Below are 13,827 nucleotides of genomic sequence, written 5' to 3'. Positions count from 1 at the left end.
TTGAATCTTTCTTTAGCATATTGTTTAGTAATCTGATTAATTCTGCTAAATTTGGGATAAACCTTCTTAAAAAGTTGATTTTCCCTAAGAATCCCTGCAGCTCCTTGACATTCCTTGGGTGAGGCATTTGTAGGATAGCTTGTATCCTGTCTGGATCAATTCTTATGCCATCTTTTGAAATAATGTGCCCTAAGAGTTTCCCTTCTTCCAAGCCAAATAATGACTTCTTGGGGTTTAGGGAAATGCCATATTTCCTACATGTTATGAAAATCTGTCTCAAATGTTTCAAGTGTTCTTGGTCAGATTTTGAAAAGGGTGTAAGATCATCTAAGTAAATGACCAAGAAGTCATGAATCTCTTTTGCAAAAGCAATGTCCATTGCTCTTTGAAACGTTCCCCCTGCGTTTTTCAATCCAAAGGGCATTTTCACATACTTGAAAGTTCCCCATGGGGTTGTAAATGCAGTTTTGTCTTGATCGTCAGGGTGTACTAGGATCTGATTGAAGCCTGAGAATCCATCAAGCAATGATATCCTTGAAGCCCCTACTACTCTTTGAAGAATATGATCCATTTTGGGTAACGGGTAGTTATCTTTGAGTGATACTTGATTCAAATTCTTTAAGTCTACACAAAGTCTAATCTCACCGGTTTTCTTTCTTGTAGGGACCAAATTTGAAATCCACTCAGAGAACCTGATTGGTGCTATGATACCATCTTTGAACATTTTATGTAATTCTTTTTCAATAGAAGGAAGGAGCACAGGATTGATCCTTCTCAATTTCTGTTTGAATGGTTTTTGATTAGGCTTGAGGGGAATGGTGTGCTGGATGACAGAAGTATCATAGGACTTTAGATCCTCATATCCCCAAGCAAAAACATCTTGAAATTCTTTAAAGAGATCAATGTATTTGGGCTTTTGATCAGGGGGCAAAGAAGCAGATAGTTTTATTATTTTAGGCTTGTCAATAGTACCAATGTTGCATTCTTCAACTGCTGCATCCAATGGCTGCATCTTTGGCTTCCTAGGGACATCATTCGAATCAAAAATGTCCTCTAGTGGGGTAAGGCCTACTGGAAGGAAATTGTCTTTGAGTTGTATGATTTCAGCTTCCGCGCTGCTCATCTCTTCACAGTCAATTTGGTGAATTTGCTGAATGTTTTCATTGTTGAAAATGGTTGGACTCAGTAATTGTTTTGCTGTTCTAGGTGACATTGGGTGAGCAGACTGTTGAAACTGTATTTGTGAGGGACTTGCTCCATCAAGTATTTGTGATTGACTTGCTGATTCAAGTATTTGTGATTGACTTGCTGATTCAAGTATTTGTGATTGACTTGCTCCATCAATATCAATATTTAATCCTGTGAACTCTTGTTGCAAGGTTAAAAAATTGTTTATTTGCATGTCATCCTCAAATACTTGCCATTCTTTGACATTGTTTGGAATAGAGGGTCTGTATTTGACCTCGGCTGTGAAACAGTTATTGGGTTCTAATGGGAATTTGAAGGTGCTGGCAAACGTTGCCAAGCTGCGTGCATGGAGATTGTGACCCCTTGAAATTTTTGTGATAACACACTCAGAGAAGGTCTCTAATATTTCAATTACAGCAGATCTGTAGGACCTCAATCTTTTGTCATTGGTGACAAAATTTCCTTTTACTTGTTGAATTACTAGATCAGAGTCTCCCATGATGGAGAGCCTAGGTGCTTGTAATAACCTTGCTAGTTTGAGACCTAGTAACAGAGCTTCGTATTCTGCCATGTTATTAGTGCATCTAAAATTTAATCTGTAAGCCCTGCCTTCTGCATAATCTTTCTCTTTGTTATGTATCCACACTCCAGCTCCTGCCCCTAACTTGTTAACTGAGCCATCAAATTCTAGGACCCACAGGGTATCTTGCTGAACAAGAGGTTTAAAATTCTGTCCATGAGATGGCAATGTGAGCAGGAGTTGGGGTTTCTTCCCCCGCTTGTTTTCTAGGACAGCTTTATCACTTGTTTGACAATCTTTAACAACTAGAGGAGGGAAAAGGTGTATTGTTGGGCTGCTTAATGTTTTGCAGGTGCTACTTACTTGATCAATGTTTTGTTCTTGTATGGGTGTTTCGGTCCTAATGTCATTGTTTGAGAGGCCTGCGCTGTCATTGAAGAGGATGAAGGAGTCTATGTCCGAATGGACAGCATATATTGGAAAATTTTGAGGCTTTTCTTCACTGCTGACCATATACTTCATGAGTGTTTCCCTGTAAAGTATTTTTGGTTGCCCAAAGACAGAGATAGTTGCATATGACATATCTAATTGCAGGGAGCCTTGGAGCTTGGCTCCCCATGATCTTGATAACAGCATCCCATATTTAGGTGGGATATCAGCGACTACAACATCCATTAGAATGGTTTTGTTGGGATATTGAACCAGAGACACACATAAATCTTTTATTAGGCCTAAACATTTGACTTGGCTAGAATCAAAAGAAAACAGGTCTTTGTATGGTCTTGTTATATCCAAGTTCAATCTTTCCATGACTGCTTTTGGCATAAGGTTGTGAGAGGCGCCTGAGTCGAACATTGCATTATGCAATATTTTATCATGAACATGCAGGCTGACATAAAAAGGTAAAACCCCTGTGACTACTGTTTTTCCATCTACCTCTGGGCCAAACAGTAATTCTGGAGTGTCATCTAGCACATTTACATCATCTTTGCTAGTAGTGAGTTGAAGGGATTTCTTGATCTGTTGCTTATATATGTCATGTTTGGCTAGCTTTGAGAGGGGAATTGCTATCTTTAGCTTGCCAATCTCTGTGCCTAGGTCAAAAGGTTTGTTGATTTGGGTTTTAGAGTCACGGATAGCAGTCCTTTCTCTGTTCATTAAATCTTGTTGTTGGATTTCATCTTGACTTTGAAACCTGCCCCTTGTACTCATGTCTTGAGGGGTAATGTTTGGATTAGGGTGAGAGGACGAAGTTGCCATGGGCTGTTGTAGTGGGGACAGTAGTTCAGTAACCTCCTCAACTACAATTTCTTCTGCAGGCAAGTTTATTTTGTCATTAGGTTCTGTGACCATGGTTTCTTTAGACCTCTGTTTATCCTTTATCTTGTCAGGCTGATTTACATTTACAGTCCTACTCCTTAGCTTGTACTGTTTATGGACTTCATAGACAGCAGTATCATATCCTTGTTTGAAGTCAAAAGATTCTCCTGACTTGGTTTGGAATGTTTTGCTTTCATCCTCCTCATGGTCTTCTTGTGTTAAGAAAACATGGCTTTTACCATCCAGACCCATTAAGTTAATTTCAGGATCTTCATTGAGCTGATTGGCTGTGGAAGTTTCTGCGTAGTTTTCTTGAAAAGGGGGTCTAATGTCTTGGTCAGCACTTGTCTTTCCTATATTTGGGTTCTGAGTTCTCCTAAAATTCGGATTTCTAGGAGGGTTGCTTTGTGATGCCTCCCATGATGATTTTCTTTCAACTGATTCCACTCTTTCACCCAATCTCTTCATACTGTTTAGTATTGCATCCAGCTTTTGATCAAGACCCGAGGGTTCTTCTTTGAAGGTAGTCCTTTTCTCCAACTTTGCCCTATTTCTTTTGGCAATTAGGTTAGCCTCTACTGTGACAGCAACCCTTTGAGCTTCTGCAAGAGTTGGAGGATCTCTTTCTTTCAACTGATAGGCCATATCGGGATCAAAACCGTCAGGGAAGTTATACAGGGCCAAATCAGGAGGGGGCCTTAAGTTCTGCGGGATAGCATTATATACATTGTTAAACCTAGCACAATATTCCAAAACTGTTTCTTGGGGACCTCTTTTAATAGTGTTATATTCACCAAGTATGTGGAGTGGATCTTTCTTTTTTTCCCATCTATTGGTGAACTCTTGGTACAGGTCCTCAGGGGTTGCAATGGAGTTTGCATTTAGGGATCTAAACCAAGTTCTAACATCCCCAGTTAAGCTTTGGACAAAAATTCTCATCCTGACACTGTCATCATCTATTTCATAGGTCTCAAAGTGGTCTTGCATCTTCTTAGCATGCTGGACAGCTGTCAAAGGGCCATGGGAGTCAAAAAATGAAATTTTGGTTTGGTAGTCTTGGGGTAGGGCTGGAGCATTAGCTGGTATCTGCAGAGGTGCATACCTGTTGGCCATGTTTATGAAGTTTAGGGGGTTAACAGGAACAAACGGAACAGCAGGGATTACTGGTGTAACAGGGTTAGTGGTATGGGTAACAAGCGGGGAACTGGTTGAAAGGGTATGTGCAGATGGTGAAGATGGGAGAGGAGGGCTTTGAGGTGTTGATGGTGAACTAGGGGAACTAGGGGTGGACCGGAAAAGAACTTTGCAAGGAGTGGGAATGAGGATAGTTTGATCTGAACTTATATTTGAATCAGCAGGCTTCTCCTGCTTTTGCTGTCTCCTTATGTTCTTTGGAATGATATTTGGATTATCAACAATGATGGGTTGATTAGGGTCAGGGTTTGCCCTAGTGTGCCTTGGGTTTCTTTTGGGAGCCAGCTTCTAATTATTCCTTTAGAGCTTATATAGGAGGTTTTATGTGTGCAAGGACTGGATCAGAATTTTGGAAAGACTATATATGTTTCAAAGCTAGGATGAAGATTCCCTAATTAGCTCTTCCCTAAAGCTGTCCCTGTATTACAGAAACAGTCCTAAGGCCTCTTGGCTAGCTTCAGGCTTGATGGTAGCTTTGGAAGATAGATAGTAATTGAAAAAATCTTAAGAAGTCCCCAGCGGAGTCGCCAATTATGTTAACACCCAGGTTGTTCCCTATGACTCCCAAGGGAATACGGCCGGGGTAACCACTAACCAATCTTTGGATCACTGTTTCTAGCCAAACTGTGATCAGAGAGGGCTCTCTCTTTATGATTTGTATCTGTTATGATAGTGTTTTAGGCTAGGTATTATGCACAGGTTTTGTTTATGTTTTGGTTGAAGATTTTCTTTCAGGTCTTGTGATATAATGTTCAAAGAGTCAAATATCATTGGGCAATGGAGTCTGTAGCTGCAGGTGTCTAGGAACCTTGAGGTGAATTGGTGAAACTTACAGGGCCATTTGGATACTTCATACAACAAAATTTTTGATTTATAACATGAACAGGTGAAACAAACAGTGAAAGCATTTAAGAATTTTCACTAAAGTATTTAAGTATTTCCACCAAACTAGGTATGAGAAACGGATAGATGTCTCAGGGGCAAAACTTGAATCCCTGGGAATGTCTATCACTGCAAAAGATATAGTTTTAAAGTGCAGCAATTAAGAATTACACTTCATTCACTGTATCTGAAGAAAACATGGATAATAGCTTAGTTTGAGTTCAGGGTAATCAGTGATTAAATCCTGGAACTATTCTTCTACTTTGCTATTAAGTGTAAAACATTTAAACAATAAAAGAGAACAAAAGACTCGAAAAACATGTAATACAGAGATTTGAGAAAGACTTATTGTTTTATGAAACACTCTGGAATCCTGCAACATTCACCATTCATCACAATGCATCAAGGTACGCCAAGCTTCGGAAATTCCATTCACCCTTTGTATTATTTCTCTGAGAATTTTACAGCAAGTGAGATCTCCCAAATGAAAATAACAACAACCCCTTAAGCTTATGTGCGGGGCGAATATATACATACGATTTTACAAAAATATCTGAGTTCTAAGTTATCTCAGACTTAATGTTCTCACCAACTTTTGAGATATTATTATCAGAAATTTATTACAGCATTGAATACAAAATAAAGGCGTCTTGATGTTCTGTCAGAAGATATTTTGGCCTTTGGGAACTGCTGAGTCGGTTGGGATACTTTGATCAAATGCTTGAGAACCCGACTTTATGGCTCGTGCGCTGTATTTTTGGTCTGCCACCTGTGATTGTGATTGCTGCTGTGGTGAGTAAATAGCCCTGCTGAGTTGGCTCAGCATCTGCCTTTTCCTTGTGGATTTATCCACCAAAATTCTGCCTGTGCATGACTGCTCAAAAACTGGAGAAAATTAACGCTCATGGGTTCTGGCTTGATAAGATTATCTGTGTCAAATTCCTCCAGACTTCCTGTGTGGGCAATTGGTGCTTCATGATTGCCTCCATAGTTTCATCTCCTTCTGTATACTTAAAGAAATTTGGTGGTGTATCAAACAGGTGATCAATTTCATTCATAATAAAAAACAGGTTGTCCACCCTATCATACAAATTCTGCCCTGATGCTGGCCCTGTTTCTGCTGAGGTACTGGGTTGTTTTGCAATTTGTGCTGCAGCATGGGCATCAACCCTTTTGATGTAGTTTTCCAGGGTAAGCAGTCTTCCTACACTGCTTAATATGCTGGGGAGGCCTCTGTTCTGCAATGCCAGGAATCTGTCCAGGAATTTGTTGATTTCGGTCTGCATATCCTGTGTTCTCCTCTCCAACGTTCCAACTAGGCTTCTTAGTGTCAGGACTCTTTTAACTACTGAGATTGTTTCAGTCCTGTTAGTAATTCCCATGGTAGCTAGTTGAGAGCTAGTTTTGTTATTTAAAATATTGATCATTCTGCTGGCAGCATCTGGCATGTGGCCAAGGCTTGCTCTAGCTCTGTGTATTTCCCTGTTTGCCTTTGTAATGAGTACTATTTGCTCATCCATAGTCTCAATATATTGCCACTGATTGGTGATGGACCGACCAATGTTACCCCAGAGGACTGCTTTTAACTCTGCTGTTACCTTTTCTAGTGTGAGTTCCTTTTCAAGTTCAGTTATCCTCTTCTTTAGAGCTTTTACTTCTCGTTCCTTTGCAGCCTCATTCTGCTTGCTCTTATCAAGTCTTTCATTTACTTTAGTCAAAGATTTTTTGACTTCATCAAGCTCTTTCATTTGAGCCTCAAGAACTTGGATTTCGGCTTGCAGCTTCTGCATATCCAGACTAGGAGTCTGCTCTGTTGTTGGTGTAGCTGTTGCTGTAGTTGGTGCTGTAGGCCCTGTCTGTTGAGGAGGAGGAGTAGTTGTTGGAGGGGCTTCCTCAAGATTGATTATTTCAGGAGGAGGCTGGGAGGTTTGGCCCTCTTCTTTTTGCTTTAATGCTGTCTGTAATGCTGCCTTTGCAGCTTCTGATTCTCCTAGTTTGTCTTGAGTCCGAACCAGCTCCTTGTACAGAGATATCATTAGATCTGTGGCATCCTTTTCCAGCCTTTGCTGGGCAACCTCATCTGTTTGTGGATGGATGGTAGCTGGGAGCTTGATTTTCTTTCTTAAGGCCGCCATGTCTGCATCCCTTAGCTTCAACAGTTCTTGGATACCTTTAACATCTTTAGGATCATGTCCTATTTCTATGATTACATCTTCCAAGGACTTGATTCTGTTGTCCTTGGCTTGTGATGATGCTCTCTCCAATTCCAGCTGAGAGGCTGTATTATCAAGGCTGCTCTTCAATTTGTAGTTTTCCAAAGTTTCATCTGCCAAGGAGGCATACACCATTTCACCAGTTTGTTTATGCAGTTCGATTTTATCCATAGGGTGTATGTCTTTAGCCAGAACCTCCATGTTGGTCCTTAGGTAATCCGAGGTAGATTGGGGATGCAGAGTTGTGGGCATGAAGTGACTCATAATCATTTTGCCTTCACTTACATCAAAGGCAGACATGAGTCTTTGCTGATTGGTGGGAGCCAGGTTCAGCAAATGATTGTACAGCTGTACTTTAATAGGATCACTCCTCCTTTTAATGTCAATAAATTGCTCTTTGATGCTTACCTGTCCTTCTTTGTGCTGGCTGGAGGAGCTGACCTCTCCTCCTATAGCTCTATCATGTTCATGCTGGAATGAACTGGCTGAAACTTCTCCGCTGGGTGGGCCCATGCCCATTGCTTGTCTTATTGCTATGTCATCCTCTGGAAAGTCATTTAACCTTTGTCTTTTCTCTCCCTGATTGATGGATGAGGTCAGGGGAGTCTCTCTATCTCTTTTCCTGGTTAAGTCCTCCTTTTGTGGGGTTTGGAGGACCGAGGTATCAAAAGTAGTTTCTGCCCCAGGAGGCACTATTTTCTGAGCCTGTTGCTCAGTGGAACTTGGAGCATCAATCACTTTTTCTTGCTGCAAGGGCTGCTGTTTATTATATTGTACCTCTTCTTGCTGCTGCCCTTGTTCCTGCTGCTCCATCTCTTCTTGCTGTTGTAACAATGTCTCCACTTGTTCTTCTGTCAATGGAGGTGGCTGTTCCACCTGCTTCCCTTTATCTTTGCTGGCTGTCTGCGGTGCTTTCTCGGCAGTTTGCTGCTGTGTTGTTGATGATGTAGTAGCTGCTCCAAGCTGCTTTTTGTACGAGAGGGGAACCTGTCCACAAGTTTCTAAGTCAGCTTCCTTTTGCATATTTCTAGCCTCTCTCTCTAGTAGCTCTTCATTAGTAATTTCCTCCTATAGGGTACCTTCTTCCCAATTTGATGCATTGGCATACTGTTCAATCTCAGGTTGTCTCTTGTGTGCATAGCTACCCAATTTGTATTTTATCCTCCTGAGAGAGACAAAATGATTGGGGTCATAGGGTATCCATTCAAAACTAGTTTGCAGTCTGAGGCCCTCCAGGATATTGTCTGCCTCCTTCCACCCCTCCTCTTTTCTGTTATATAGGAAAGGACCCAGCTGGCTCCTTACTTTTAACTGTGACTTCTTGTTCTTGCTCTGAAAATGGAGGTAGTCTGAGTTCCCAAACTGTCTGAAATATTCCAAGGCAAAAAGCCTCATGGGGACATACCTTGGCAACCTAAAAGGGTTCAACTCACAGCCATATATCCTGATGACTGTGTGGTTTTGGTAGAGGTACCAATTACCAATGCTGTAGGACTTATTCAAATGGAGAATTCTCCTCATGTCATCAGTTAGTCTAGGAGGAGGAGTACCATGCAATACTGTCATGGCTGGATAAATAAATAAGTCAATGAACTCAGAGTATGTGTAAGGTGATACAGAGGTATGATGAAAAACAGAGGTCCAGAACACAACTGACCTTGGACTTCCCTGGGCATTGAGTTGCTTCAAAGGAAAAGAGAAGGTGGCTGGCTGATAAAACAAGAATAGGTGGTATATGTATGAGGTATACCTGAATAGTCTTTCCCTCTTCAAGTTCATAAAATGGTCATGGATTTTATCTGCAATGTATGTGGCATAATCATAATGTACAGCTGGGGGTTTACCAGGAGAAAATAGAGACAGCATTGCCATTATACTTTCATCCACATCCTCCATTCCCTTGAATCCTAGGGCATAGCTGATCAAATCTACTAACATCCTGCCCAATTCATTCAAGTACTGATATCCAATAGGAGGAGTTCTGACAGATTCAGAGCCTGGTTTTACAAACAGTTGATTGATTTTAATGAGTTGGTCACTTGATAGCTTGCTCCCTTTCTTTATCAAATTCTGCATATGGAGGGGGGTCAATTGCTTGGCAGTATGGAAGTGCAGCATTTCATTTATACTCTCTGGGGTGATGTGGAACAGGACTGAGCCTGTGGGGCTGATGACAGCTCTTTGGTTTGGGTCATAACATTCCTGGCAGCTGTAGACCAACTCTGGCATAGGATTTACCTGGGGGAGGTTGTAGATGGGCAAGTTTGAGTCCCAAATCCCCAAGATGTCTGCTTCACTCAGGTGCTGGGCTTTCAACTCATTCAGCATCTGGATATTATATTTGGAGCCCATAAGAAACCAGTCCAGCATTTGATAATCCATATCTCCCAGGGCTTTCCATGCCAATTCCTGGTGAGGAGCGTTGAGGGGCTTGATATTCAGAGTAATAGGAGTGTCCATGGTTTTCTCTAAGCTCAACAACTCTAAGTAAATGGCTTAAAAGGACCAGCACAGAACAGAAGTGATTTTGTAAAAATAGTGTTGAGTTTCAGGTATCAGAGGAGGAAATTATACAACAGCAATTGAAATACTGTTTATATCAGGAATCAAGGCTACTGTGTGGTCTCACTATGTTCTCTTCAATAGGTGAATTCTGCAAACAAGAGTCTTTCGGGAATGCGCAGGCAATACCTCTTTTTTAGTGAAAATACGGGCAACAAGGCTCAGCTGGTGTTTTTGGACTTCACAATTACAAATGGGATATATGCAGAGGGAAATGGCCGGTGAAATTATGAGTTTTATCTTTTCTCTAGCCCCCTGAGTAATTTTACTTTCAACTGCAGGCGTATGGAGGATAGAAAACGAAAAATACCTGGTAATTCACGAACAGAGGTCGTGTATGCGTGCAAGGTTGATGCTGTGGAGGTCGCCTTGGTCAACTGAGCAGGTTGGCAGAGTTCAGGACGTAACGGCCATGCAGAGAAAACAGTAGAGAAATGCGTAAAAATGGGAAAAATAGGCGTTTTTTGGCTTAATATGGGCTTTTTACAATTTTGGCGCTTTTTAGTGATGACGTCATCATGACGTCATTGGTGGGTCAAGGTCAAGTGACGTCAGCTGACGTCATCTGGTGACGTGGCGGTATGCTGTTGGTCCATGGGGGATGGTGCGGTGGCAGCCACGTCAACGGCGAGGTGGACGAATAACAGAGACAAGGTCAAGCGGACGTGACGTGGCGATATACAGTTGGAAAACGGTTGGCGGTTAGGACTGTAGCGGTTACGGTTAAGGCTAGCCGCTACAGTCTCTCGGGGCGGTTTGGGTACGATCCCAGAAGTGTCAGACCTGGCTCCGAGAGCCTTCATCGCGCGACGCGTGGACTGGCCCCGACGTGACGCAACGTCACTTTCTCGGGCGTTAACGGTCCGCTGCGGGGGCTGCTCCGATATCATTGTGGATCGTCGGATCCTCGGGACCTGATCCGACGGTGGGCAGAGCAACAACGTGCTCGGATTATATGCGCGGGCGGAAAACTTTGGATTATGGGTTTTGTAAGGTTTTCAATGTAATTCAGTTGAATTGAACCCGCGCGCTGATGCTTGGAATAAACGCTAAAGGGGGGTTTTGGACCTTGGTGATCTTTGCAAAGAGGGTTTAGGGGTAAAAAGGGGTTCTTATGAGGTTTTTAATGCAAATGAGGGTTTCAAAAGGTAAGTTGAGCTGTAGCAAGGGGGAGTGGGATGCGATAGGTTCACCAAAGTGACCAGGGGTCATTTTGGTTCCTTTTTTAAGAACATATGGCTATAATGCCAAAGGAAGGGGTATTTATAAGATTTGGGACTTTATACACCGTAGTGTTATTATTATTAGGGGAAAGGTAAGATAGGGGAGCTATATAGTAAGATTAGAGGTTAATATGAATGAAGGGAGCAAATGAAGGGGATCTCACTGAGTTTATCTGAAATTGATTTAGTTTAGAGACTAGATCAAAATAAAAAGTTTTTAGACAAGAAATGTGGCTTCTGAATGAACTAGAACCACCATAAAACCATGATCTCTCTCCATGAATCTCAGCTGAAAAAGGGAATGTTAGTAATGAAATGAAAGGGGGAGGGAGGTTAGTCATGCTCCTTGCTGCAATTTGATGGAATTAACCACTTTGTCCATTGATAGATTTTTCCTTGGCAAAACAGCTTTTGAAATATGTGCAATGGTGAAAATGCCCTTTCTGCAACCACAACTGCTTACCCAGCTATTTTCCTAGCATTTTTTGTTTCTCCATTGGAGGGTGCACTTGGACTTTCAAACCCTTACTTGCCTTTTCTTTTCTTTGGCTTTTTCTTTATTCTTTTCTATCTACTTCTACCCTTATCTCTTCCAAGGTCCCAGATTAGGCTGTTGGGATCCTTTTCTTCTCTACCTAAACTAGTTGTTTGCCAAGATTAAGCAGTTTGGACAGACTCCTTTCTCTATTCTACAACAGAAAATTTAAACATGGCATGATCCAGATTAGACTTTTGGACCATCCATCAAAATTTTGAGGCCTTACCAAGTTATTGTCACAAATCAAACTTTGTAGGAAATATGTGATGTTTGAGTCACCAAAGCAGAGCATATTTAGACCTTCCATAGCCAATCATGAAATATGAAACCTATTGGTATAGGTAGCTAACAACACTCATCACCAACAATACCTCTCTTTAAATTCTATTAAGCCTATGAAAGAAGTAAGTGTTCATTCTTTTGGGAAAGAACGAACATAGATATCTAGAATTTGGTAGCATCCTATGACGATTTTGAAAGAAACAAGGGGAGACAATAAATTTACTAGGGACATTACAACCTCTAGCAATTACAACATAGGTTTGGACAAACATTTCAATGGATTTTATTTTGGGACTTTCAAAAGCATGTAATCAAAAAATCGTTATGGTCGTGGTATATTTTCTTTCAAAATCTACTCATTTTTGTGTCCTAGTTCATCCTTTCACATGTTCCTTAGTTTCCCAGTCCTTCATGGATTCAATATTTAAGCTACATAGTGTACAAACTTTCGTCGTTTCATACCAAGGCCCCACATTTTCCAACAAATTATGGGAGGAGATATTTAAACTTCATGGTACAAAACTAAATATGAGCACAAAATATTATCCTCAAGCAGATGGTCAAACATATGTGGTCAATATGTGCATGGAAACCTATTTCATATAATTTCCTTTTGAAAGGTCGTACTAGTGGGCATAATGGTTTCTATTTTCTAAATGGTGGTTAAATACCATTTATCATGTAGCTACCAAAATTACATGATATGTAGTGGTTTATGGCCCAAACCCATCTGTCAATGGAATCCTATTGTTATAGACATTTTTGGGCACTGCAACCCCAAGCATAAAATGTCCATAAACCAAGGGCTCCTAAGTCCCTAAAAGTGTTGTTCTAACCCCTAAAGGAACAAGGTCAATTGATTATAGCTTCTCCCAGAAGTTCTCCATGAAAAACTGCTCAGAACTGGTCAAAACAGGATCATTTCACCTGCTCCATAGGCAAAGTGCGTTGCATCTCACCTAAGTACACTCTGTGGGTGCGTTGCATTTCAAAAAGCCCTTCTATGGGGTGCGATGGGCGAGAAGTGACAAATGGCAGTGTCATTCCGCGAGGTGGAGAGGCATGGAATCTTCCAGAAACTTCTCCTGTGACACTTGCCTCTCTGAATTCGACCAAGGATGAGTAAGAGATCATCAATCTCCAAGTGGAAGCAAGAAATATCAGAGGGAAGACACTAATCAAATCACAAGCTAACTCATCTCCCTTACAGATATCTATATATGGATCCCTCATCCCAGAGATCCAGAGGCTAGAATTTTGCATCTTGTAAGGAATTGCTGTTGGTTTCTTGAGACAACACCATAGTGTTGGGTGATCTAAGCTTTGTATGAGGTGAAGAAGGGCTTACTTTCTGAGAGGATGATGCTGGGTCAGAACAACTGGTTGTAACTCCCTTGGCCCTTTCTTGATTATCAATAAAAGCTATTCAAGTTTTCCTCCGTACTCTTGTGTCATTTATGTTTTATGGATTTGTATGGTCAATTTACATCTGATCCTAGATTGTTTATGATTATAGATCCATGTTCTTGTATAGTGTTGTGCTACTCTGATTCTACAGGTACTTTGTGAAGTTGGGCGTACAAAGAAGCAAGTAGCAAAGGACTATCGAAAGAGAGAGGAATCGAACTAGGAGCCAAGCGCAAGACAGAGGTTGGTCTCCCTTGTTCTTCTCTCATCTATATTTCATAAGGGAAAAATGAAAGTAGCTTTACTCTATTTGTTTCTAAGGTAGCTACCACACCTTAGTGGGATAAGCAGTTTTGTATAGACACTTTTCCCCGTAACAAAATGGCGACTCCACTGGGGAGCGACTAGGTTGTTTGTTTATCTTCCTTGTTGTTTATTTTATAAACTTACAGACGGAGCCTGAAGTCGAGCCAGGTAGCTTTCGAACTGCATTTGCTA

The sequence above is a fragment of the Pinus tabuliformis genome, chromosome 6, assembly GCF_031772625.1.
Source record: "Pinus tabuliformis cultivar Carrire ecotype Pingquan chromosome 6, CPIR1, whole genome shotgun sequence".
Lineage (NCBI taxonomy): Eukaryota > Viridiplantae > Streptophyta > Pinopsida > Pinales > Pinaceae > Pinus > Pinus tabuliformis.
The sequence above is the reverse complement of the archived record's forward strand: the minus strand, read 5'-3'. Positions refer to the sequence as shown.